General features: G+C 34.5%; 1 protein-coding gene and 1 long non-coding RNA gene across 2 annotated transcripts in view; one reads left to right on the forward strand and one right to left on the reverse strand.

Moving 5' to 3' along the window:
* Dh44-R1 (Diuretic hormone 44 receptor 1) overlaps positions 1–26642 on the forward strand; it is a 1227197-nt gene that overhangs the window by 746645 nt on the left and 453910 nt on the right. The window lies entirely within an intron of this gene.
* Positions 359–26053, reverse strand: LOC138712611 (uncharacterized). The gene is made up of 3 exons (XR_011335757.1): positions 25967–26053; positions 15032–15083; positions 359–627 (listed from the first exon to the last, which is right to left on the reverse strand). It is a non-coding gene; the product is annotated as an uncharacterized lncRNA (long non-coding RNA).

Consider the following 26642-nt stretch of genomic DNA (forward strand, 5'->3'; position numbering starts at 1 on the left):
GCCGTCTTCTTTGCATTTACCTTCATCCCATACTGCTCACAGCTGTCATTTAGCTCCTTAGTATCATCTCCTCTTCTGCTAACAACGCAACACAGCATTCTTCGGTTTTAAATCGCAACTAGCAGAATACTAATAAAATTGTATGTAGACTACCATTCCATACGGATTACGTGAATAGTGTACATGTGGCGAAGTTCATAACACTTTGCTTTTCGTCTGCCTATGTTGCCACATTTCATTTCAACACTATTAGCAGAAAAAATTACCAGCCTATAATATGACGACGTTACAGAAGAAGATTTGTAATGATATAAAATACCTAAAGATGGAACAGACTTAAATCATAGCTTTAATTTTTTTAATTATAAATAATTGTACAATTTCTCTACATTTCTTATTCCTTCAAATTTATTAAGTGATAGTTACTGGATAAATTTTGTAATGTTGTGGGTTGAGTTATTGTCTGAGAATTGTAGGACTTACGGGAATTAGTCCTGGTCGGACTCCAGGGAGGTGCTGGAGTCCGACTCCCTGTAATTAGTGAATAGGTGGAATGACCTCCTCGTGTGAGTTTCCTTAGTAGAACGGTTGTACTTTTCTTCCCTGTATGTTAATGTGACGTTGAGCCTGCAACAATCCATGCAAACCATTAATTCGCATATCTTGGCGATAATTCTGTGTCTGTCCGTCCGTCCGTCTGTCACTATCTACCTACCTATCTAGATACCAATCATGTTTGTTTCCTGTATTTCTCAAAATAATGTTTATGTGGCATCTTACTTTTCATTTGTTTACTTAAACAGTGATGCACACTGGGACACAGCACAAGAATTCATTTTTGTACACAATCTCCACTATATTGACATTGATTTGAGCTGACATATTAAGGAATCATGTATTCAAGATTAATTGAGAAACATGTTATACGATTTATCTCTGCACAAAAAACGGATACTTTTTGGATCAAATGAATGTATTCTAATTATTCGGCTACAATGGTAATTAAAAATCATGGAAATTATCCTTGTACCAAAAAGTATGCTCTCTGGGCGAAAATATTCATATTTTAATAATTTAAATGCACTTTATTACACCAAAAAAGATACTCTTTGGATCAAATGATCGTGTTTTAATTATAGAATTACAATCAAGAAACGTGTTAATGAATTATCCTTGGACCAAAATGGACGCCCGCTGGTCAAAATTATTGTGATTTTATTTAACTACTTTATGGTTTCTGGTATTTTATGAGGTTTATATGACTGAGATATCTTTCGTCAATTGTTTTCGTTTAATAACGGTAGTTCCTGACCGACAATGTAAGGACGTTACGCAGAAAAGTACTTACAGAAATAGTTTTGACAATCATAGTTAATTTATTATCACTAGGAGATTTACTTTTAAACTTTGTCTTTAAGCAGAATAATAAAAACTGAGTTTTATCCATGACCATAAAAAAACATGCGCTTATTAAATACGTTTGCGTTTGTAAAGTAGGCTTTTATTCAACATTACTTTATTCCACTAGTGAAATAAACTTCACCTCACAGTTCATTAGTACTTCCCTAGTACCCGGGACCGCACATGTACCACTTTTCCATTCAACTATTATTCAATACTATCAGCACTACGTCGCAATTTGTGCCTTACTTCCATGTCTAAAATGTTTTTTTTTAATTCTGTCATAATTTACCTTTTGGGAGGCAAGAAGCCTCGAACCGGCGAAGTTAAATTTATTGGATTTAATAACACGCCTAACATGCCTTAGTCTACTGAGCTAAACACACACGTTCTAATATTCCTCTTAAGTTTACAGAAGAAAACTGTGAAATTATTTCAATCACATTAGTCCCGTGAACGCTTACAAATAATCCCTGAAGGAACAGATGCATTATAGGACCCACCCCGAGTATTCCATAGTATCGATTATATATTGTATATTTTCGATTATTATATCACGTATGCCATCTTAACAAAACTAAATACATAGTACTATAAACATGTATAATTTAATAAAACCAACAACAATGAAATTAAGCTCATATCAGTCACCTTTGTTATACAATATATTAAATTTTATTCAAAATGAAGCTAAAGAAACAAACCAAAGCTAAACTCAAAACACAGTAACATTAAACTTTCAAACAATACAACATTGGGATTAATACAACAATAAAATTAGTTTCATATTAGTCATCTTTATAATATATTATAAAATACTAATTCTACTCCATTTATACTGCATTTTTGGTCCAGGGAAAATACTAGTCTTTCACAAAAACACGTTTTTACTAGTATTTACCCTGGACCAAAGAATTAAAAACAAAATTGATGTAAAATTAGCATTTTACCATGGACCTCACTGGAGACGTTGCGTTTCATCTTCTCCGTTATTCAAGTGATTTCACAAAGTGCTAGGATACGGCGTTCCTTTGTCTATCATTTAATACCTTGCAATTTCCAATGACATCTCCACAGGAGTTCATCTCGTTTACTTTTAAATTTCTTCAGTGTCATCCCAGAATTACGTGTTTCGCTAAACATTTCACTCCTAAGTAAATCACATTCACATAAAAAAACCATAAACATAGCCTACATGTCTTTATTCATGGATCAAGCAACTAAATAGTTTAAAACTTATTTATAATTCCATAATTTCCATTTCGAGGCCTACATTTTAAATCAAGAGGGAGAATTTGATCCACTTCTTTTTATATATTTAACTACAGCATTCGAAATTGCCGCCATGATTATGATCAAGCTAATTTACAACAATATTGATTGGTTGGCAACATAATTAAAACAATATATATCGATCATTTAATTGATCGAAACGCAACTTCCGTTGCCCTTTTTTTGTGGCTTAGCATATTTTTATATTTAGGGTGGGTCCTACAATGCATCTGTTCCTCCCTGAAACTTGAAAAAGATGAAAATACACGTTTAAAATAAAAAAATATATATTAAAATTATATAATTATAATTTGTTATATTTTATCCAACGCCTTAGATACCATTCTTCACTATTCATGGCCCCTACCTACTACACGTATCGATTCTAAAATCCATGCCACGATACCTGATTATATGAGGACTTATTTTCAGCATAGTTTCGTGTGTAGAACAGAATTTTTTGTTATGGTCATGGATAAAATTACGTATGGTACCTGTGAGCGTGATCTTTATTGCGCTCGTGTAATGTAATCATTCGGCTGACGCCTCGTGCTTAAATCTTTCCACTAGCGCAATAAAGATACACTTAGCTGACCAGTACCATAAATAACTATTGTTTTCATTGAGAAGAATAATATGCTGTAACCCAAAGAGAATAAAGTACAAATGAGAGATTAAGATTAAAATACAAAGATATCGTCGGTTTCTTGGTAAAAGTGTCCAAGTCAAATTGCAAGACTTCCAAGCATTATGAAAATTTAAGACATAATTTTATATTAAAAACTAATAATATAGCACATATACATTCAAAATAACTTATTATTAACATCTAAAGAAGTACAGTTATCTTTGGATGGATCATTAAATCTTTAAATGCCTTTTCTCAACAATTTTGCATTTTGGACTTGGTCACTTTGACCAAGAAACCGACGATATGTATATACGAGTACAAAGGAAGTGTAGCAGATAGATAAAGAGAGGAGATGGGAAAATTTAAGATCAGCTAAAATAAAAGCAAAATTCGAGAAATGCGAAGGAAGTTAGTAATTACGTACGTGTAGGTGTTTCCAGGTAGTTTAAATATTTTTCCCGATTTCACTCCTTTTCGCAAAGCGCGAGTTACTTCTTCCAACGGATTTTTGATGTGGGGCCAGGTGTTTATTATATAAGTAACTAATTGATTAATACTAAATGAAATTATGTGTGGATATAAATTTTGAAGAGCCCGTAATGCAAGTTCCGCTATATTTGTCATTTCTATGGTTCGCTATGAATTTTGTACTAGGATTCATAACCAAAAGTGATCTGTAATGTTGTTTCCATAGTTACAGAAACAATGTTACTAAGAATGGATGCTTGTGACAATAAAATTGTATTTGGTTTCCGTAGTAAAAATGCACATTGTTCATAGAATGGTACAGTACAATCACAGTTGTACCTATCATAGTATAGGCTATACAAAGAAATCCAGTCCAAAGCAGTGCCCCCGGACGTCATAGTGCCCGTCACAAGTTTCCTTAATTGCGTTATTTTTATTTATTTATTTTACTTATTTATTTATTTATTTATTTATTTATGAAATTATCTATTTTATTTATTTACTTATTTATCTATTTACTTATTTAATTACACATTTATTTACTTATTTATTTATTTTATTTGTCTGTCTGTCTGTCACCTACCAACTACCTATCTAGATACCACTAAATATTTTTCAGCAGCCTTCAATTGATCTCCATGTATGAATAATTCGTTTGCCATTATTAAAGTATTTATTTTTATTTTTCTCACATAGGGTAAACATTGGTAATTTCGTGATAATTTCATGAAAATTAATTTAAAATTCAAATGTGTAAATATATCTTTATTCCGATTTTTGCAATTAAAAGACGATAATTTGCTGTACAAATCTGGAGACATGAAAGATTGGACACGTTCTTGAACAAGTGCCAGAAACCACTTTTACAACTTAAGCTAAAAGGTTGGTTATTTCGTGATAACCTTGGTAATTTCGTGATATTACATTGACTATTACACTTTTACTACGTCACACTACTTTTGACCAATAAAACGGTACGAAAGGACGTCTTTCAACCAATCATGGCTGCTTATCGCACAATTTTATCGCGTCCCTAGCATTTGTTTAATTTTATCGCGTCGCTAGCATTTGTTTCTTTGTTTGCCAACATTTCAAACTGCGCTGGTCTGGACGTCAAAAAACAGAAAATTACAAACCACTCCAGTCGATGCACAGCACTTTCAAATATGACTCATCTGGCATTCAAGGACAAGAATTAATAAAGATCACTGGCCATAGTTATCCATCTTCCCTGAAACCGTACTTACAAATAAATGAAGAGCGCCATTCGGAAATCCTGAATAAGTTGAGGGATACACCATGTACATCACCGAGTTCACTTCTTTTACGCACACGTCCAATATAACATCAACTGAACTACCAAACACTAAAACATTCAAATTTGAAAATTGTTTCTTTTAAAATTATTCATGTTTATTTTTATTTCATCGTCACTAATTAAAATGTTTCCTGTTTATTTCATCATCCCTAATTAAAACTTTTCTAACACTCGTTTATATTATTTAGGTTATGTTATAGCTTCTGCTATATGATATTATGAATAGTCACGTATCAGACATTGTTTAATACTAAGATTTATTGAAAATCATCTGTCAAGTGTCGTTGATTACTGGGATCGGGATAATTGAAGTGGAATGCAATTGCTTTAATAAAAATGAAACTGAATCAACAAAGCCTTCTTGACTAGTAACCGTCCACAGAGTTCAATGAAGATTCCATAGTTGGCAAAACTGATAAGAAAAGAGCTATTCATAACATACTACTGCCATCTACTAGCGTAATATTTATAATGTTGAGATGGTACAAATTTTAAGACAGTTGTATTTTCGTAAGTCAATTAATATTTTATTGTATTGGAGTACTTCGTTACTTCTAATCTTTATATACTTTCTTTAATCGTGTAATAGTCAATTAAATCCCACTCGAGTTTTGATTTTCTCTGGATAAATCTGCTCGTGTTCCACTCGCATATTTATCGATAAAATCAAAACCTGTAGTGAGATTACTGTTCATAGTTTCGTGAGAGGTAGAAGAAATGTGGAAAAATTTATTAAAGTGAAATGAAATTCTCATTTATTGTTACAAGACTTCAAACATAGTAATTCCGTCTAATATTCATAGCAAGAAAAGGGAGAAATACAAATCAACACATGATAAGAATGAAATCAAAGTAAAAATTGAAATTGAAATTGATCTTCTTTGCCCTGAAAGGTGAACACTTTTATTACGAACTTTACTATAGCCTATATTACTAGGGTAATTCCAAAATAATGCATAACATTTGTTTAAAAATTATATTTTTATCCTACAGCTTTGTTATTTTCACAGAATGTAGATGCATTCTTTAGGAACAAAATGTCACTTTTCCACATAATCCCCGTCCCTTTCAACTGCCTTACGTAACCTAGGAACGAGGGCCTGTAGACCAGCACGGTAAAAGTCTGGACCAACACGTCTGAGCCACTCTTTAGCAGCGTGCACAAGGGAGTCATCTTCTAACCTCGTTTCGCGAAGGGATCCTTCAGTTTACCAAAGAGATGGTAATCGCATGGTTCCAGTTCAGGACTGTAAGGCGAATGTTTCAATGTTGTCTATCCGAATTTTCTGATATGGTCTGTGGTCTTGTCGCTGACATATAGCTGTGCGTTGTCGTGCAATAGCAGAATATCCAGCTTCTCCCGATGTCGTCGAACACGACTCAGCCGAGCTTGAAGTTTCTTGAGAGTTGCAACATACGCGACAGAATTAATGGTGGTTCCGTCTGGCTTGATATCTACAAGCTACAGTCTTTTTGAATCGAAAAACACAGTAGTCATAACTTTACCTGCCGAAGGTGCATTTTTGAATTTCTGTTTCTTTGGTGAATTTGCATGATGCCACTCCATTGTCTGCCTCTGTCTCCGGTCCAAAATGGTGGAGCCATGTTTCATCTTCTGTCACAGTTCTTGCAATTAAGTCATCTAGCACTTATCATTGGCACTTAGCATGATAACAAATCAAACAGAAGCTACACTGAACGCATTGCGTCCCCCTTTTCTATTTTGTTATCACATCTCACCTTCAGATTTCTAAAGTTCGCATTGTAATACAATTTTTAAAATAGTATAAAATGTAACGCTTAATGCTCAACAAAATTTCGCCTCAAACAGCTAAGATTTCTATAAGTAAATGTAAGCCTATATGGCGACTACAGCTGTATCTAAAATTCCAGAAACATTTCCTAAAATTTCATGAAGCTGCAATAAATCTTTGTACCAAATATCATATGCTTGCCTTTAGTAATAAGACTGTAATGTAATTACAAACATCCACAAAATTTGTACGCCTGAGAAGTCGACGCTAACTTGCTCTTTCCAAACATGAAAGCTCACTGAAGCAGCTACAATAGTCACACAAAGCGTAGCTGTATGTTTCTGGAAACCGGACAATATATGCAATCCCTTGGCGGAAATTTGAATCTCGTAATACCATTGGTTAGTTTACAAAAGAGCAAAGAAAAAGTATCACGAAATAACCACTGCCACGAAATTACCAATGTTTACCCTGTTCATTAAATTTCTCTAATAGATCTAAGAGTACAAGTACCTAGCCAAATGTCATTTTCGTTTCTATTTCATATAATACAATGGAAGCTATCACGATTACCTAAATAATATAAATCAAGGCGATTCGAAACCAAAGTTTATTAAAATGTTACTTTCGACCACTGGGCCGTGCCTCAGCGCGATTATCTAGTTCTGGAAACAGTATTAAGCCCCTGATCGCGATCGGTTCGGTAATCGCGATTAGTGATTGCAGTTTGTCACTAGTATCACAGTGACTCTATACAGCGTCGGTTGGCGATCAAAACCTCTTAACTCCAAAATTGAAAATTTTACAGGAGAAAGAAATAATATTACTGTGACTAGATTTTTAAAGAAAATTCGATGTGGTTTTCAATTTAGCAATCGATATGTGATACATTAAATGCACGATAGCAATAAGCACTGTAAAAAATATATATTTGTCTGGTGGAGTTACGAGTTTTTGTTGCTGTTTAGGACTTTGGATTTACGTGGTTTTTTAATAAATGAACACACTTCTTTGGTATAATTTATTAGTATTAGTAGTATTTATTTATTTAACCTAGTAGAAATAAGGCCATCGGGCCTTCTCTGCCCCTCTACCAGGACTTATTTTCAGCAACTATAATATGAAGAATAAAATTACAATTAGTATTAAATTTACAATTACAAATAAAATTACAGTTAGTATTAAATTTATAATTAAAATTACAATAAAAATCAAAGTACGAAAAGATTACGTGACTAATGAAAGTTAGATAATTTATCATGGAAAAACAAAGAATATTTTATATTTACTGGATTACAAATTAAACCTAGAATAACAAAATTGTATAGTGATGAAATTACTGGATATTGAAATATTTTGTGATAGTTTAAGGAAACTATTTACAAGAAATCAATTACTGACCAAGCGCCTAATAAGTTTGCGTTTAAATTCAATTTTATTTCGACAGTCCCTGATGCTACCAGGTAGCGAATTCCAAAGTTTTGGCAGGGATATTGTGAAAAAGGATGAGTATGAGGAGGTGCGATGGGATGGTATTGTTAGTGTTGTTTCATGACGAGAGCGTGTGTTCAGATTATGGAGGGAAGAAAGGTAAGTGAAGCGAGACGACAGGTACGAAGGAATAGAAGAGTTCAATATTTCGAAGAGAAAGAGAAGTGAATGTAAATTTCTACTCTTATCTATTTTAAGCCAACCTATTGCCTCCAAGGATGGAGTAATATGATCATATTTAAGAACATTGCTTACAAAACGTACACACAAATTATGAGCACGTTGAAGTTTCGTTTTGTCACTGGAGAGGTCAGTCAGTTAAATGTCAGCATAGTCAAAATAGGGAAATACAAGTGTCTGCACAAAGGACTGTTTAAGCAGGAGGGGAGATGAATGTTTTTCCTTTTTAGCACATGGATAACAGAATATACTTTTCTGCAGGGCAGGTCCAATTACAGAGGGCGGGGCAAATACCAAAGGGGTCGAGGCCTATAACAATGGGGCGGGGCCAATGACAAGATGGGCGGGGAAAATGAAAAAGAAGGCGGGGGCGGGGCTAATGACGAAGGGGACGGTGTAAATGATTATGTGGCGGTCCCAATAACAAAGGGGCGTGGCTAGTGACAGAGTGGGCGTTGACAATTACAGAGTGGGCGTTGACAATTACAGAGTGGGCGTTGACAATTACAGAGTGGGCGGGGAAATGACAAAGGGGACGGAGTCAATGACACAACGGGCGGGAACAACGGCAAAGGGGCGGGGCCAATGACAAGATGGGCGGGGAAAATGAAAAAGGCGGGGCCAATGATATAGGGGGCGGGGTTAATGACGAAGTGTGCGGGACAATGACGAAGGGGACGGTGTAAATGATTATGTGGCGGTCCCAATAAAAAGGGGCGTGGCTAGTGACAGAGTGGGCGTTGACAATTACAGAGTGGGCGATGACAATTACAGAGTGGGCGTTGACAATTACAGAGTAGGCGGGGAAATGACAAAGGGGACGGAGTCAATGACACAACGGGCGGGAACAACGGCAAAGGGGCGGGGCCAATGACAGTGGGCGGGGACATTGTCATAGGGGTGGGGCTTATGACAGAGTGGCCGAGGCGAATGACTAATTGGACGGTTCCAATGACAATGGTGGCGGTTCCAATTACAAAGGGAGGCGGGGACAATGAAGAAGGGGGCGGGCTAATAACAGACTGGGCGGGGCCAATGATAAAGGAGCGGGGCCAATGACAAAGTTGGCGGGAAGAATAACAGAGTGGGCGGTGACAATGACAAAGGGATAGCGAGATCCTTTACAAAATAAAACAAAAAGTCATAAAAATACATTTAAATTTACATTTAGAAACACAAACTACGTTGAACATAAAAAATAATAAAAAATCTTTCAGCAGTTACAAAGTAAAAAGTGTTCTTTTTCTTCCATAACTTACCTCTCAAATCTCGACAGTATTCGTTACATACAATCATATCATTTTCAAGTTTGAGATTTCTCGCTTTTGTTTTGATGGCAATCATAGACGAGAAAATTAATTTTAATGGATACGCAGTTGCAAATATTATTTTAAAAATGTAAGAACTAATTTTGCGAACTGGAGGCATTATTTTGACGCCAAGCAGGCCAACTTTCAGCGGAAAAAGATCTAGTTTCAACATTCCATCAGCAGGTAATATTTCATATTTTAGATTTTCGGGCAGTTAAAATTACGTATGGTACCTGTGAGCGTGTTCTTTATTGCGCTCGTGTAATGTAACCATTCGGCTGACGCCTCGTGCTTAAATCTTTCCACTCGCGCAATAAAGATGCACTTAGCTGACCAGTACCATAAATAACTATTGTTTTCATTGAGAAGAATAATATGCTGTAAACCAAAGAGAATAAAGTACAAATGAGAGATTAAGATTAAAATACAAAGATATGTATATCCAATGGAAGAGTAGCAGATAGATAAAGAGAGGAGATGGGAAAATTTAAGATCAGCTAAAATAAAAGCAAAATTCGAGAAATGCGAAGGAAGTTAGTAATTACGTACGTGTAGGTGTTTCCAGGCAGTTTAACTATATTTCCAGATCTCACCCCTTCTTGCAAAGCGTGAGTTGCTTCATCCACCGGGTTTTTAATGTTGGGCCAGGTGTTGGTTATATAGTTAACTATTTGATGAATACTAAATGCGATTATATGGGGATATAAATTTCGAAGTGTCTGTAATGCAAGTTCAGCTATATTAGTCATTTCTATGGTTGAAGTCCGCTACGAATTTTGTCCTAGGATTAATAACCAAACATGATCTGTAATGTTGTTTCCATAGTTACAGAAACAATGTTACTAAGAATGGATGCTTGTGACAATAAAATTGTATTTGGTTTCCGTAGTAAAAATGCAGATTGTTCATGGAATGGTACAGAACAATCACAGTTGTACCTATCATAGTATATACAAAGAAATCCAGTCCAAAGCAGTGCCCCCGGACGCCATAGTGCCCGTCACAAGTTTCCCTAATTGCGTTATTTTTATTTATTTATTTGTTTATTTATTTATTTATCTATTTTATTTATTTACTTATTTATCTATTTACTTATTTATTTATTTACTTATTTATCTATTTACTTATTTATTTATTTATTTATTTATTTATTTAATTTGTCTGTCTGTCTGTCTGTCACCTATCTAACTACCTATCTAGATACCATTGAATATTTTTCAGCAGGCTTCTATTGATCTCCATGTATGAATAATTCGTCTGCTATACGTTTAAATGTAGACGACCTGCAACGTGATTGGCTGCCGGAAATAAGAGCGACGGGACTATAGCTATAGTCTTGTCATTCACTATTGATGATGTAATGAATTTCCTATGGTTCGATAAATACTTAATATAATCGCCCGCCATTTTGGCTCTTTCGTTGGCGTTCGCAGAAATCACACGAGGACGTTATTTGCCGCTCAATTATTTGCTGAATTGCAGTGCCTTTGATTTATTATCATAGGAGCTACGACATGATAATGTTTAACGGTGAAGCAAATAGTTTCCTCATCTAGTAGCTCGGCAATGAAAGAACAAATGGCGAACGATACTACCTACCTAGACTTTATAAAGCCTTCACTTCCTAAGACGTAAACAAAGGGGAGGAGTCACACCGGAAATAACAGCGACACGACTATAGATTATTGTATTTGTGGGTAGGAGTATTACTGGAACGATTATAACTATATTGTAGCACGACTATTTCATTTATCCTTTGTGGTATCCATTAACATAATATGCATTGTCTTGTTTAAAATAAATATCAACAGTACAACGTTCAATAGTCTTTTTAAAACTGTTTCGCATTAAAAACACATGTAACATTGTAAAATCACTTTACAGGACGAAACGTTACATTTGTTCATATGAAATTTCTGCATATTTAAAAGGATAGAACTACGAGTAAAATGCTTTTAATCATCATAATACACCACTCTCTTAAATTGAATGAGTATAGTGTGAATTAAATCAGTGGCTTACCCAAAATACGCTGTGAAATGTTTCATATAAAACATTTTTATCCCGGAAAGAAGGCAAGAAAGAGCAAAATTGTATTCAACTTTTTGTTTGAAATATCTCAAAGAATAACACCCTGAAATTAATGACATTACTATGGTTAACCCTGTATGCTTACTAGCGTAGGAGTAGAAGGGAGATGAAATAGTGACTGTAAACACAACTTCAAAACCTGACGGCATTAATGGAATAGTTTGTATAGCCTATATGTGTGCACTGAAATGTTTAAATAGGTCGTAGCTCAAAATAAGAAGTGAATGGTAAACACGAAGCAATGCTATCCAGAACATAGGCCTAAATAATATGTAGAGTTCTAACAATGTTAGAGTGCGGGTGCCCTCTGTGTACTGTGAGCGGTCAGGAAACCAGGTGCTGTTAATCTTCTAAAATGCAAAACAGACTACATAGACCAACTTTCATTGTTAAAGCAGCCGACAGGTGTCAGTATGTGGGTGCATTGGAGATGGTATCATCACAGCTATAAGATAATTGAGTTCCCATGGAGCGCGTTACATAATAACGGCGGAAGAAGAAAGGAGGGCTCAACAGCTCATCTATCATTCCTCGGCAGAGTGAATAATTTGATTTTGATGTTTCGGAGACTAATGTACATTAGCAGGAAATATTGATATTGTGTACACAGCGTGATTCGTTGGTTTCATTGCCAGTATTGTTTTTCAGCGCAGGTCACAGATCGGATTTCTTGCTTTGCATAATTTTCTGATCTCACATGCATCAAGATAGGCCTATTACGTGAGATTGGTCGTTAACAAATCCACGAATTGCAGACTTCCTCAGATTGGAATAAGAATTTCAGTTTTGTTATCGCTGTGATGAAATTTAATACAGGGTGTGCACATGAAACCTTTATAGCTTCAGATTTAAATAAATTATTGAAACACTATATTTGCATGCTGTTTTCTGCATGTTAATAGAAAACTGTTTTAAAGTTTTTATGGGAATTTTGTTGGATTGTTGAAATGTATCGTTTGGTTGCAGGAGTGAATTTTGGTGAAATATGAAATCTGACAGTGAAGGAGATGTGGACATCTCGGGAGATGACACATTGTGTATCTTGGTTTATCGAGGCACGATCAGATACACAGGTGCAACGTCACCTCCGGACCCAATATGGAAGATCCAGGAGTGCCACCGAAAATTTATAGAGACTTGGTTTGTGATGCGACAAAAGGGCAGTGGACGGAAAAGCACAAGTGTGGAGGACATTTAACTTGTGCAAAGTGTGTTTGTCCCCGAATAAATCCTTCCTCGGCGTCAATTCTAGCCACCATGTAGACCGCAAATCTTGTGGGGCGTGGACGATTATCTGGCTGAAGAGTTTGCACTAGCTGAACTTTGTACGCGTACAGCCTCGGTTTCTTGTGAAGGACTTTGTGGACAGTCGAATGCGCCAAGTTTAATTTTCTGGCGGCACTGTGAATGGGCTTACTAGGGCTTACTGATCGTGTCTCGATAAACCAGGATACACATTGTGGCACCTCCTGAGGTGTCCATATCTCCTTCACTGTCAGATTTCATATTTCACCAAAATTCACATCTTCAACCAAGAAAAACCGCATTTCAGCAATTCAACAGAATTCTCATAAAAACGTTGACAGTTTCTGATTATCATGCAGAATACGGCTTCCAGGTATCATATCTCAATAATTTGTTATTTACATCTGAAGTTGTAAAGGTTTATGTGGACACCCAGTACTTCTGATATTTCAAAAATAGCCTAATCAAAGATTTTATAACAGACCTGAATAACCCAATATATGAAGAGACTTCTTCTTGGTTTGTTCACTGGTCTAAGCAATGTTATTAAACAAAGAAAATCTAAACTTACACTAAAGTCTATTTGATACACGTTGACAGCAAAGCATCAACGACACTCACCCGATCCTCGACTCTGGTACGCTGATGCAAATGGAAGCAGGTAAACCACACGGTCTCAGCCTATCAGAGTCGAACAATAAGTTGAAGGCCAAGTGAGTGCCGCTGCTTCCATTTTCATCAGCCTATCAGAGTCGAATGGGTGAGTGTTGTTGAGGCTTGCTTTCAGCGTGTTTCAATATTGGGTGAAATGAAAACTATCTTGATAATTTTTTGGAGTGTCGTAGGTGCGATAAAACAATACACTTTTTTGTAAATAATACAACGGACCTACTGCCACAGAAGATTCACGCCGAGAAAATCGAGTGGCGAGCGTATAAGCCATAATTAGAGCCCTGCGTTTGGTTACTTTGACTACAAGTTAGACGCACATGGATCATACGACGTAGCCTGCAAAAGAGGGAGAGCTCTGACTCGTCTCCCCGCTCAGATTCGTACAGGCACTGAACAATGAGAATGCTGCTCATGTACAAAATAAGTGTAATTAATAACAAAATAGTTATTTAAAACCACCCTATGAGCAAGAGAAGATTATTCTTACAATAAGTGAAAGGAATCTAATTGGTTTACTTTTTGTTTGAAAATATTTTTTTTATCCAAAAAGTAGAAACCGATGCTCATGTAACTAATTGAGTTGATATTTAATTAATTAAGTTGATATGTAATTAATTAAGATGATATGTAATTTAGTTGATATGTAAATAAATTAAGGTGATATGTAATTAAGTTGGTATGTAATTAATTAAGGTGATATGTAATTATTTAAATTGGTAATAGTTGGGTTAAGTAGAAGCACTTATAAGTTAGATTTACTTTTGCTTATCGTAGGCGTTATTATAGAATAGTTTTTATTTATAGTCCTAGGTTTATTGCATTTACTATTTAAAGATTTACGTTTATTTTATTTTATTTCATTTACGTTTATTTATTTTATTTCATGTAATTGTAATTATTGTATATTATATATCACTGCCACCGGGTGTATACCCAATTGTAGTGTTAATAAATATAAACATACATTATTTTTCGCCTATTTATACATTTTGAATGTTAAATTGGACTTTTAAAAATAAATAGGTAGCCTATATTTTTTGTCAAAGCAAAGTGAGTTTAGAAGTTAATAATATGATAATTTGCTGAAAGAATTGAAATTTGAATATTCACAATTAAAATTATTTAATACCGTTACTGAAATATAAAATATTACCGTCTATAATGCCAGATTGTAGAAATTAATTATGAATAGGCTTACTTGTTTTGCACGTGGACGTTGTAACTGAACACACTCCCATGTATGCACATATCTGTAAATAAATACATAAATAAAGATGAAAATTACAATAATACAATAAATCACAATAAATACAAAATTATTTACACTGACTACTTGCTTTACAAATTTCTATACATTACAATGAGTGATTGTAAACATGAAGGGCCCTATTCATAACATTCTTAGCGCGGGCTTTCGGTGGATGATCAGCGAACTAACGTTTTTCGTATTCATAAACCAGTGTTAGCGATATATGATATGAATCCTGCTTAGCACGCTCGTAGCGCGGGCTAGCGAAATGTCTATGAACAGCACCCTAAGTGTTTCAAAAGAAAAAATATCAATGGGTTAGACTTAATGAAAAGCCTCCGTCTAGCTCAACAGTGTAGATATAAATAATTTTACTGGGCGCATTAGGAGCTAGATCAGAACATGCTGTGAAATGTTTCACATAAAACAATTTTTATCTCGAAAAGGAAGCAAAACCGAGCAAAATTGTATTAAACTTTTTTGTTTGAAACGTCTCGAAGAATAAACCCTTGAAGTTAATGGCATTATTTACGGTTGGCTCTGTATAATCCAGCTATAATAATATGTAGTCCTGAATTCCTCTTTATAAGTAAAGGTTTACTGTGAGAAATTGAAGACTAACCAGTCAACCAGTTATGCCTCTTATTGTCCTTTTCTGAATTAAGAATATTTTCTAGATGTAGTAACTATTAGTCCGGATTACTGAACCATATTTAATATTGCTTTGGAAATAAGCAAAATAAACTGTTGTAGCATATTAACGTGGAACTTATTGTTTTAAATGTCTGCATTTACTAAACAAGTAAAATATCGCTAAGCAATAACGATAAATCAAAATCGGTAATTTAAAACGATAATACTGCAGTGATAAACAGCTCTCATTGAGACGATAAGGATTCATTCACTCCCTTAGCGAATTGTCACATGAGGAGTGAAATAGCATTCTGAACGCAGAAATTGTCTTCCTAGTTACATTGGAGCATTACGTATGTGTCAAAGTTTGCATTGTGGAAGAGTTGGTCTTTGTTCTCAGAAACAGATAGTCTATAACGCCCAAGTTAACGGATTAAAAATTATCCTATGCAGTATGCCGGAGTGATGAAATATTCGTGAAGGGGGAAGACATGGCAGGGAATCCATCGATATTTGTAATCCACTGAAGACTGCAGGGCACGGGGTTCATCGGATATTGACTTCATCCACGGAGGTGAGGTCTGCGACCTTTATCATTTTTCACTTTATCCCCCGATATTATCATAAGAACGTCGTAAGAAATCCAATATCACACCCGGCTCTTCTTACAAAATGCACTACGGTGTGTGCAAGCCAAGATTTTTTTGTAGAAAACAATCGTAGTGTAATGCAGGGACGTTTTAAATTAGAATAAACTTTGGTAAAAAAAGATCATCAGCAATGAAATTTGTTTAATGAATTTCTATTACTACCATAAAAATATATTTGTCTTTATGTATAGGGCCATATTAGATCATTCAAATGACATTCGGTCATTGCTAATAGAAAGAAACAAATTAAACTTATTAGTCACACTTTTAACACAATCCTCCCACTGTGACACCACGTGACGGTTACCAGTTTCACAGAATATCTTTGGTCTGGAGTTGAACCAATGTGTTTATGGGTCATCTTCAGAACTGGTCGTTGTTGGTCTTGGCGCCACTTGTTTTGTTTCCTGTGAGGGTGTGTTCCTGTGGTATAGTGTAGAGTCAAAGAGTGTATGTGTTTTGAAGTTGAGTTGTGTGTTGAGAATTTCGTTGGAGTGTGTTTTTGTGTGTCTGTATATTTCATATTGTTCTACTGTGTTAGTTTCTGGCGTTTTTGGTTGGATGTGTAGTATTTCCATGTCTGTGTTGATGTCTCTGTGGGTGTGGTTAGCATTTGTTATGTTTTCTGCATATGTGGAGGTATTTTGTAATTTTGTTATAGCTGTGATGTGTTCTTTGTAACCCGTTTGAAACGATCTGCCTGTTTGTCTATGCCTATGTAGAAGTTGTTGCAGGTGTTACAGTTGAGTTTGTATACGCCTGTGTGGTTGTATTTGTTTGTTTGTGTTGTTTGTGTGTTGAGATGTTTTTGTAGAGTGTTATTTGTTCTATATGGGATGTTGTAATTTAATTTCTGGAATGTAGGTTGCAATTTTGTGTGTGTTTTTTGTTTTCGTATGTTAGTGTGATGTATTTTTGTGTTCTTGTGTTTGTGATGTATATAATTTAAAAATTGCTAGTGACAAAAATTTTAACGGAAAACTGTGTAACGTCTTCAGAGATTTCAACCCACAGAAATTTAAACTACATTGTAGTGAATATTAGGATTAGATATTTGCTTAGGTTATAATATAGTACACATTTAATGAAACTTATTAATTGAAATATAAGATTGTATTTTAGTATTTAATTTCAACTCATTGCATTTCATTCATTCATGTGTATAACTTATAAAACTTTGTACAGATTTGTTGAATATATAGATTTGTTAAATTGTATTAATTTCATAATTGACACGTAAGACTAATTCAATAGGAGATTTCATTAATCTATATCATGTTATTATTATTATTATTAGCCTACTCTTATGTATTTATAACCCTAACATACCTATCTCAGGTAAAATAGGGTTCTCTGTAAAATTGGAGTATAATAAATAAATGTTCAACAGCATTTTGCATTGCTTGGTCCGATGGAAATGTGGTTCCCTTCAGGCTTTTTTCCCAAGTCTCTAAAAATATGGAAATCGCATGCAGAGACCGAAACTTTGGCAGAATGCCTTTTACATATGTGTTAAATGTATCTTCATTTTGAAAGTAAATCTGTACGAATTATACCTTTGTGATTGAAACGTCACAGTTTTATGTTGCCCTTTTCTGCCTTTTTAAATATAAATGCCTAATTTACAAAATAAATGCTTTTTTGTCTTTATTTGGTTTATTTATCTATTATTTATTATTAAAATTTCTTATAGGTATATTTTAATTTAGTTCTATAACCGCTACAATAAAAGTGACTTCACCGATTGTATACTGTTGTCTTTCAGTCAGATGAGTGCGGGTCTAACGTTATTTTTAACGGTTTTCTTTCAGTTTTCATTGCGAAGTTGTAGCTAGCACCAAGATACCAAAATTCAGTGTTCCTTTACGCAGTAAATTGCAAAGTTACGTTAATACTTTTGGATCCGACGTATTTTGTACTGACGGTAAAGCACTTACATGCAAAATATGTGAGCAGTCAGTGAACTACGAAAAGAAATATTTCATATCAGTACAACCAAACACAAAAATGCACTTTCCAAGATTACTGGAAGAAGATTTCTTTGCTTCCAACAGTAATTGCCACATCGAGTCGAAAATCTTAATTTGCATTCGACTTATGTAAAGCTTTTCTTGCTGCCGAAATCCCTTTGTGGAAAGTGCAAGGTTGTGGGTCTAGTGCAAGGTTTTTGTAATTGCTTTTTATTGCGTATTTTAGCTATTTATAATGCCTTTTTGCCTGCCTATTTTAGCTATATATAATGCCATTTTGCCTGCCTATTTTAGCTATTTATAATGCCTTTTTGCCTGCCTATTTTAGCTATTTCTTATGCCTTTTTGCCTACCTATTTTAGCTATTTATAATGCCATTTTGCCTGCCTATTTTAGCTATTTATAATGCCTTTTTGCCTGCCTATTTTAGCTATTTATAATGCCTTTTTGCCTGCCTATTTTAGCTATTTATAATGCCTTTTTGCCTTCCTATTTTAGCTATTTATAATGCCTTTTTGCCTGCCTATTTTAGCTATTTATAATGCCATTTTGCCTGCCTATTTTAGCTATTTATAATGCCATTTGCCTGCCTATTTTAGCTATTTATAATGCCATTTTGCCTGCCTATTTTAGCTATTTATAATGCCATTTTGCCTGCCTATTTTACCTATTTATAATGTCATTTTGCCTGCTTATTTTAGCTATTTATAATGCCTTTTTGCTGCCTATTTTAGCTATTTATAATGCCTTTTTGCCTGCCTATTTTAGCTATTTATAATGCATTTTCGCCTGCCTATTTTAGCTATTTTTGATGCATTTTGTCTGCCTGTTTTAGCTATTTATAATGCCTTTTTGCCTGGCTACTTTAGCTATTTATAATGCCTTTTTGCCTGCCTATTTTAGCTATTTATAATGCCTTTTTGCCTGCCTATTTTAGCTATTTATAATGCCTTTTTGCCTGCCTATTTTAGCTATTTATAATGCCTTTTTGCCTGCCTATTTTAGCTATTTATAATGCCTTTTTGCCTGCCTATTTTAGCTATTTATAATGCCTTTTTGCCTGCCTATTTTAGCTATTTATAATGCCATTTTGCCTGCCTATTTTAGCTATTTATAATGTCTTTTTGCCTGCCTATTTTAGCTATTTATAATGCCTTTTTGCCTGCCTATTTTAGCTATTTATAATGCCATTTTGCCTGCTTATTTTAGCTATTTATAATGCCTTTTTGCTGCCTATTTTAGTTATTTATAATGCCTTTTTGCCTGCCTATTTTAGCTATTTATAATGCCTTTTTGCCTGCCTATTTTAGCTATTTATGATGCATTTTTGTCTGCCTATTTAGGTATTTATAATGCCTTTTTGCCTGCCTATTTTAGCTATTTATAATGCCTTTTTGCCTGCCTATTTTAGCTATTTATGATGCCTTTTTGCCTGCCTATTTTAGCTATTTATAATGCCATTTTGCCTGCCTATTTTAGCTATTTATAATGCCTTTTTGCCTGCCTATTTTAGCTATTTATAATGCCTTTTTGCCTGCCTATTTTAGCTATTTATAATGCCATTTTGCCTGCCTATTTTAGCTATTTATAATGCCTTTTTGCCTGCCTATTTTAGCTATTTATAATGCCTTTTTGCCTGCCTATTTTAGCTATTTATAATGCCTTTTTGCCTGCCTATTTTAGCTATTTATAATGCCATTTTGCCTGCCTATTTTAGCTATTTATAATGCCTTTTTGCCTGCCTATTTTAGCTATTTATAATGCCTTTTTGCCTGCCTATTTTAGCTATTTATAATGCCATTTTGCCTGCCTATTTTAGCTATTTATGATGCCTTTTTGCCTGCCTATTTTAGCTATTTATAATGCCTTTTTGCCTGCCTATTTTAGCTATTTATAATGCCTTTTTGCCTGCCTATTTTAGCTATTTATGATGCCTTTTTGCCTGCCTATTTTAGCTATTTATAATGCCTTTTTGCCTGCCTATTTTAGCTATTTATAATGCCTTTTTGCCTGCCTGTTTTAGCTATTTATAATGCCATTTTGCCTGCCTATTTTAGCTATTTATAATGCCTTTTTGCCTGCCTATTTTAGCTATTTATAATGCCTTTTTGCCTGCCTATTTTAGCTATTTATAATGCCATTTTGCCTGCCTATTTTAGCTATTTATAATGCCATTTTGCCTGCCTATTTTACCTATTTATAATGCCTTTTTGCCTGCCTATTTTAGCTATTTATGATGCCTTTTTGCCTGCCTATTTTAGCTATTTATAATGTCATTTTGCCTGCCTATTTTAGCTATTTATGATGCCTTTTTGCCTGCCTATTTTAGCTATTTATAATGCCTTTTTGCCTGCCTATTTTAGCTATTTATAATGCCTTTTTGCCTGCCTATTTTAGCTATTTATAATGCCTTTTTGCCTGCCTATTTTAGCTATTTATGATGCCTTTTTGCCTGCCTATTTTAGCTATTTATAATGCCTTTTTGCCTGCCTATTTTAGCTATTTATAATGCCTTTTTGCCTGCCTATTTTAGCTATTTATAATGCCATTTTGCCTGCCTATTTTAGCTATTTATAATGCCTTTTTGCCTGCCTATTTTAGCTATTTATAATGCCTTTTTGCCTGCCTATTTTAGCTATTTATAATGCCATTTACCTGCCTATTTTAGCTATTTATGATGCCTTTTTGCCTGCCTATTTTAGCTATTTATAATGCCATTTACCTGCCTATTTTAGCTATTTATGATGCCTTTTTGCCTGCCTATTTTAGCTATTTATAATGCCTTTTTGCCTGCCTATTTTAGCTATTTATAATGCCTTTTTGCCTGCCTATTTTAATGATGCATAATGCCTAAACTTCCGGTCTCTGTGATAAGTTTGGCCTATAAGGTGTGTGATAATGCTTCCCAGCGAACGTTTTGCAGCTTGTCCCTTATTGATGTGGCAAGCACTGTCAAAGGACTGTGCGTTAATTCCTGATATTTTGTCTAAGATGTCCTCCCTGTAGTGTCTGTTGGGTATTGATCATTTGTCCACGCTCCAGGAATTTTTTCCAGCAATCGATTCCGATAAAATAAAATAATGACAACATGGCTTTCCCTACATTTACTTGAGGACACGTCACCTGTTTCAATACGGTGGAAGAATTATTGATCGCCTTTTTCCTGAAGGTTCTGTTTGCAGTCTCTCACGTTAGATTTTCTGCTCTCAAACTTCGCGATACTGCAGTCCTTTGCAAATAATTTTATAGATACTTTCCTGACTGATACTCTGTATAAAACTAAGTTTGCTTATTGTTATTCTTCTATTGTCTAGAAAAGTGGTTCCCAAAATGTTTTTATCGCAGATCCCTTTCGACTCGAAAAAGAGATTTACGGATTCTAAAATTAAATTAAATTAAGTTAAATTAATTTAATCGCTATATTAATATAGATATAAATTTAACATGCCTCCGTGAAATGTGTCCTAAAGTGTCAGTGAAACATGTCATAGGGCCTGTACAGTGAGTGAGATGAGAGTAAAGTGAAAGATTATCGGTATCAATGTGAAACTTGTAATGTAAAATTAGGTTTACTTATTAATTAGGCTATATTTTTATGTATTACTAGCTGTATCCGTGCGCTCCGCTGCACTTGTTAGAAATAAATATAAAGTAATTACATAATTAAAACATGACATCTGGTCCAGGGAACATTCGTGTTTGATAGAAGGATAAATCATTTAATATGTCACTTAATTTAAATTGTGTTTAAATAATTAAAATGCGATCAATTTGGTCCAGAGACCACTCATTTAGTGCAATGATAATTCCTTTAACATATTTTTAAATTTTTATTGCATGAAAATAATTAAAATACGATCATTTGGTTCAGAGAACATCCGTTTTTGGTGCAATTTGGTCCCATCAAAATTTTGCTTGGAATGAAACGTATCAGAAATCATTTTTAAAAAAAGTTTTGTTATGTAACATTTTTCACGAAAATTAATAATAAGGGAGATATTTTGATTTATTTAATTCAAGCCCCCTCATAATCTCCCTTTTAAATAAAGTATTTTTAATGCCATATTGCCTAAAATCTAAGTTACAACGAACTTAATTTATATTTCAATTTTCATATAAATCGGTTCAGCCATTATCGCGTGAAAAGGTAACAAACTTCCAGACATACAAACAAAAATGTCAAAAAAGCGATTTTCGGTTTCAGGATGGTTAATTATAGGGGAGAGTCGGGTAGTATCGGACAGTGCGTTTCTTTCATCTACCACCATATGGTAGTACCTGAATCATATGGTTACGTTCGTCTATGCGACATCACAGAAACGTAACCATGTCAATCAGGTACTATCATCGTGTGGTAGATGAAAGAAACTCACTGTCCGATATTACCCGATGTCCGATACTACCCGACTCTCCCATACATGTTAACACCAATTATGTTTGGAAAATCGAAAATTACCAGAAAAAGTTTGGCTACAGATTTATTATTAGTATAGATTTACGCAGTGAAGGCGACGTTTAAAAGGGCGCACCATGTAGACACAAAATCTTCATGCATCTTAATTGAACGTACCTTTTAAACTTGATTCTTTCAATATTCTTCCCAGATTGCACGCATACGCGATTGGAATATTGAACTGTGTAGATGCAGCTTTAGTTCCGTTACACACTATAGCGAGAATGCGTTTGTCGAGCTATAAAAATGCTTTCGTGTAGCACCGATTGTAACGGTCGAAATAATCCACAGCCGGCATTAGCCCTTCTCCCACAGGTAACGTAACCTATAATTGTAGCCTATAAAATTTGTATTTTGTGAATGAAATGAAACAATTAATAGAAAGTCAGATGTGCAAATTTATGTAGCATCATCGTGCATCAAACCCAAAGACCTTGCATAGTAATAATAAGGTCTTTGATCAAACTGCCTTCCGTATGGCGTAATAAAATTCGTGTTTTAATTAGGCCTATCTATACAGAGATGGCTTCACTGTGTAGCAACATGTCTCGCTGTGAATACATAAGCATTGGTATATAGCTGTCCCCACTGTTACTGTTAAATTAAATTATGATTTCAGCAGATAATGAAAATGTATTTATGTTATAATAATAAGACGAAGTGTAGTACATGTATTAATAATTAACATTGTTAAACCTGTATTTCGCTTTTCGCAAATGGCATTATTGAATTTCTTTATTGCAGTAATCGATATTCATCTACGAGTATTTTAACTTTACAATGTCTGAATAGGTTAAGTATTTGTTAATATATAATTATTAACATTTTGTGATCGAATTTTAGGAATTCAGATTTTTATTTTATTCACGAAATAGCCTATTCCTAATAAATGTCACTCGAAATCAGAGATTTTCCCAGATAAATCTCAGACCTCTCGTGACATTACTACAGAGAGTTCCACCTAAATTGCAAAAATGTCTCACTGATAACGTATATCTAAAGAAATTAGTGTTCACAAAAAATATCAAATGGTGTAAGTAATGATCAATCAAACATGACAAAATAAGTATTGAAGATCAAGACTCACCTTTATGGCTGTTTCTCACTTGCAATAGGAGTATCGGCAACTTCATTGACATTGTTGACAATGTAATGAAATTCGTGAGCATTACCCACTATATTTATTTGCCTGTAGCCATACCGTGGTTGCATTGTTTTTTTATGCACATGCAATAAAAACTAAAAACTTCTCTCAGGTTATGATGTTAATTTCGCATGGATAGATAAATATTTATAACATTATACATTTGCATATTCCCATCATAGAATACAAACAGTGTTAAATGAATAATATTCTCTCTTTGATGTGTGCAAGGCCATCTGAAATAGACTGAGTCATTTGTTATGATTTCATTACAACCTATTAATCTGAGAAGGCGCTGCGGCGCTGGTAAAACGTAGTTATTTTAAAACTCTTATATCTGCTTAATATCAGTCCTATCAAAATTTTACATAAAATAAAACTTATCGGAAATCAATTTTAAAGAAACTTTTGTTATGTAACATTTGTCACAAAAATCAATAATAAGGGAGATATTTCGATTTATTTAATTCAAGCCCCCTTGTAACCCCCTTTTAAATAAAGTATTTTGAATGCCATATAGCCTAAAATCTAAGTTACAACAAACTTAATTTATATTCCAATTCTCATATAAATCGGTTCAGCCATTATCGCGTGAAAAGGTAACAAACATCCAGACAGACATACAAACAAAAATTTCAAAAAAGCGATTTTCGGTTTCAGGATGGTTAATTATACATGTTAACACCAATTATTTTTGGAAAATCGAAAATTACCAGAAAAATGTTGGCTACAGATTTATTATTAGTATAGATTATTAATTGTAATTATTGTGTATATAATTGTAGGCCTATTGTGTATTATAATGTATTGTAATTTTATTGTGTATTGTTTATATTGTTTGTTCCACTGCCACCGGCTGCTTGCCCATTTGCAGTGTAAATAAATGCATTACATATTTATATTCTGTACGTATTTAACATGGACAATCTGTCTATAACTACATTAATTGCCATGCACAGCCATGAGCAGTAGTATTTATAAACTCCGTGTATTTTTTTTAGTCATTACATGCATAATTATAACAAAATACATTCAAATTGTTAGTGTGAAGAATGCCGCCTCTGTAGCATTTGCATTGTCGGTTTTTGCACTTTTCACCAACGTATTCTGACATGTTTTAACCCTTCAAGCTCACGTTGAAAAACATGTTCTTGTTTTAACATTCGGAGTGTTTTTTTTTTTTTTTTTTTTCCAAATGCCTACACAGTTTTACGGACAATAAACAAGTTTCTTTAACTTTGTTACGAAGCAACAAAGGGCGTCTGGAGGAATTTTATTGCCTGTGTACATAAATCCAAGAGCCAAATATGATTAATCATATTTTGGTTCTTCGGTTGATTCACCCGTTTTTAAATTAGCAGCACTGGTTTACATGACAAGGTAATCGACTGGTCTCTAAATTTGTAGAACTGTCATTTTTGGTCCACACATGTGGAGTAACGGTTAGCGCGTCTGGCTGCGAAACCAGGTGGCCCGGGTTCGATTCCCGGTCGGGGCAAGTTACCTGGTTGAGGTTTTTCCGGGGTTTTCCCTCAACCCAATATGAGCAAATGCTAGGTAACTGTTGGTGTTGGGCCCCGGACTCATTTCACCGGCATTATCACCTTCATCTCATTCAGACGCTAAATAACCTTAGGTGTTGATAAAGCGTCGTAAAATAACCTACTAAAAATAAATAAAATGTCATTTTTGTTAATTTTAAATAGCCACCGATCCATTGAGACGGCACTGTATTATATGAAAATTGAAATTATTCGTAATATTAAAATAAATTCATTATGTTCGGATTCAAAGACACGTGGTTATTAACACAATTTAACACGAACATCTCACATAAGCCTGCTTGTGCTGAATGAATAAATTCTGACTTCGCAATAAAAGTAGCAGAAGCAGAACGCCTGCACAACAATGGACGAAATTCGTTTCTTTCTAATAATACGCGTCAAAATTTATTGCTGACTAAATAACGTTGTCAATCAAATGTATTTTAGAAACTAAGCCATTAAGTCTCCGAGCACATTTACAAAAACTTACTCTTATACTGTTGGTCTGAAGAGAAAAAACTGCAAACATTCACACACCAAGAAGATAAGAACTAGTCGCGACGCTGTTATTCCCGGCGTGACTTGTCGTCTTTGCTTACGTCTTAGCACTGTTGCCAACATATCGCCCTACAATCTCGCTAACTTTTCAACAAAAAGTAGCTAAATCTCTCCAAAGTTTGTTATAAATTCCCCAGAAATGTCGCTAAAAATTAATAATAAATATCACTAAATAAAAATAAGAGATACATAAATCTGCGGAGAAAAATATAATTTCCTCGTCGTCACCCTCTTCTGCGTAGTCTGGATGTGTTGTTGACGGCTGTGATGTTGAGGTGGGAACAGCTGATTGTGAATACACTGCACTTGATCCAATCATTGACACTACACTTTCTGACAAATTGTAAGTGTGGAAATTTTCACTCAAGCGGTTGACCACTATTATTTTTGTGAAATCTAACACTTTTTAAATTCTATATATTAAAATATATTAAAATCAGCAAAAACTAGTCTCATTTGCTTGACACGAACTGTCGGTACAAAATTCCAAAACTCAACTGCCTCGGGTCGGTTCGGAGTGGAAAATCTCCGCGTTGAGGGTAAGAACCAAGAATTAGCTGGAGTCGCGACTCGTCACGTGCGCATCAAAGTTTATCGGTGGGGCACTA

Source organism: Periplaneta americana, chromosome 13 (genome assembly GCF_040183065.1).
Source record: "Periplaneta americana isolate PAMFEO1 chromosome 13, P.americana_PAMFEO1_priV1, whole genome shotgun sequence".
In the NCBI taxonomy this organism is placed as follows: Eukaryota; Metazoa; Arthropoda; class Insecta; order Blattodea; family Blattidae; genus Periplaneta; species Periplaneta americana.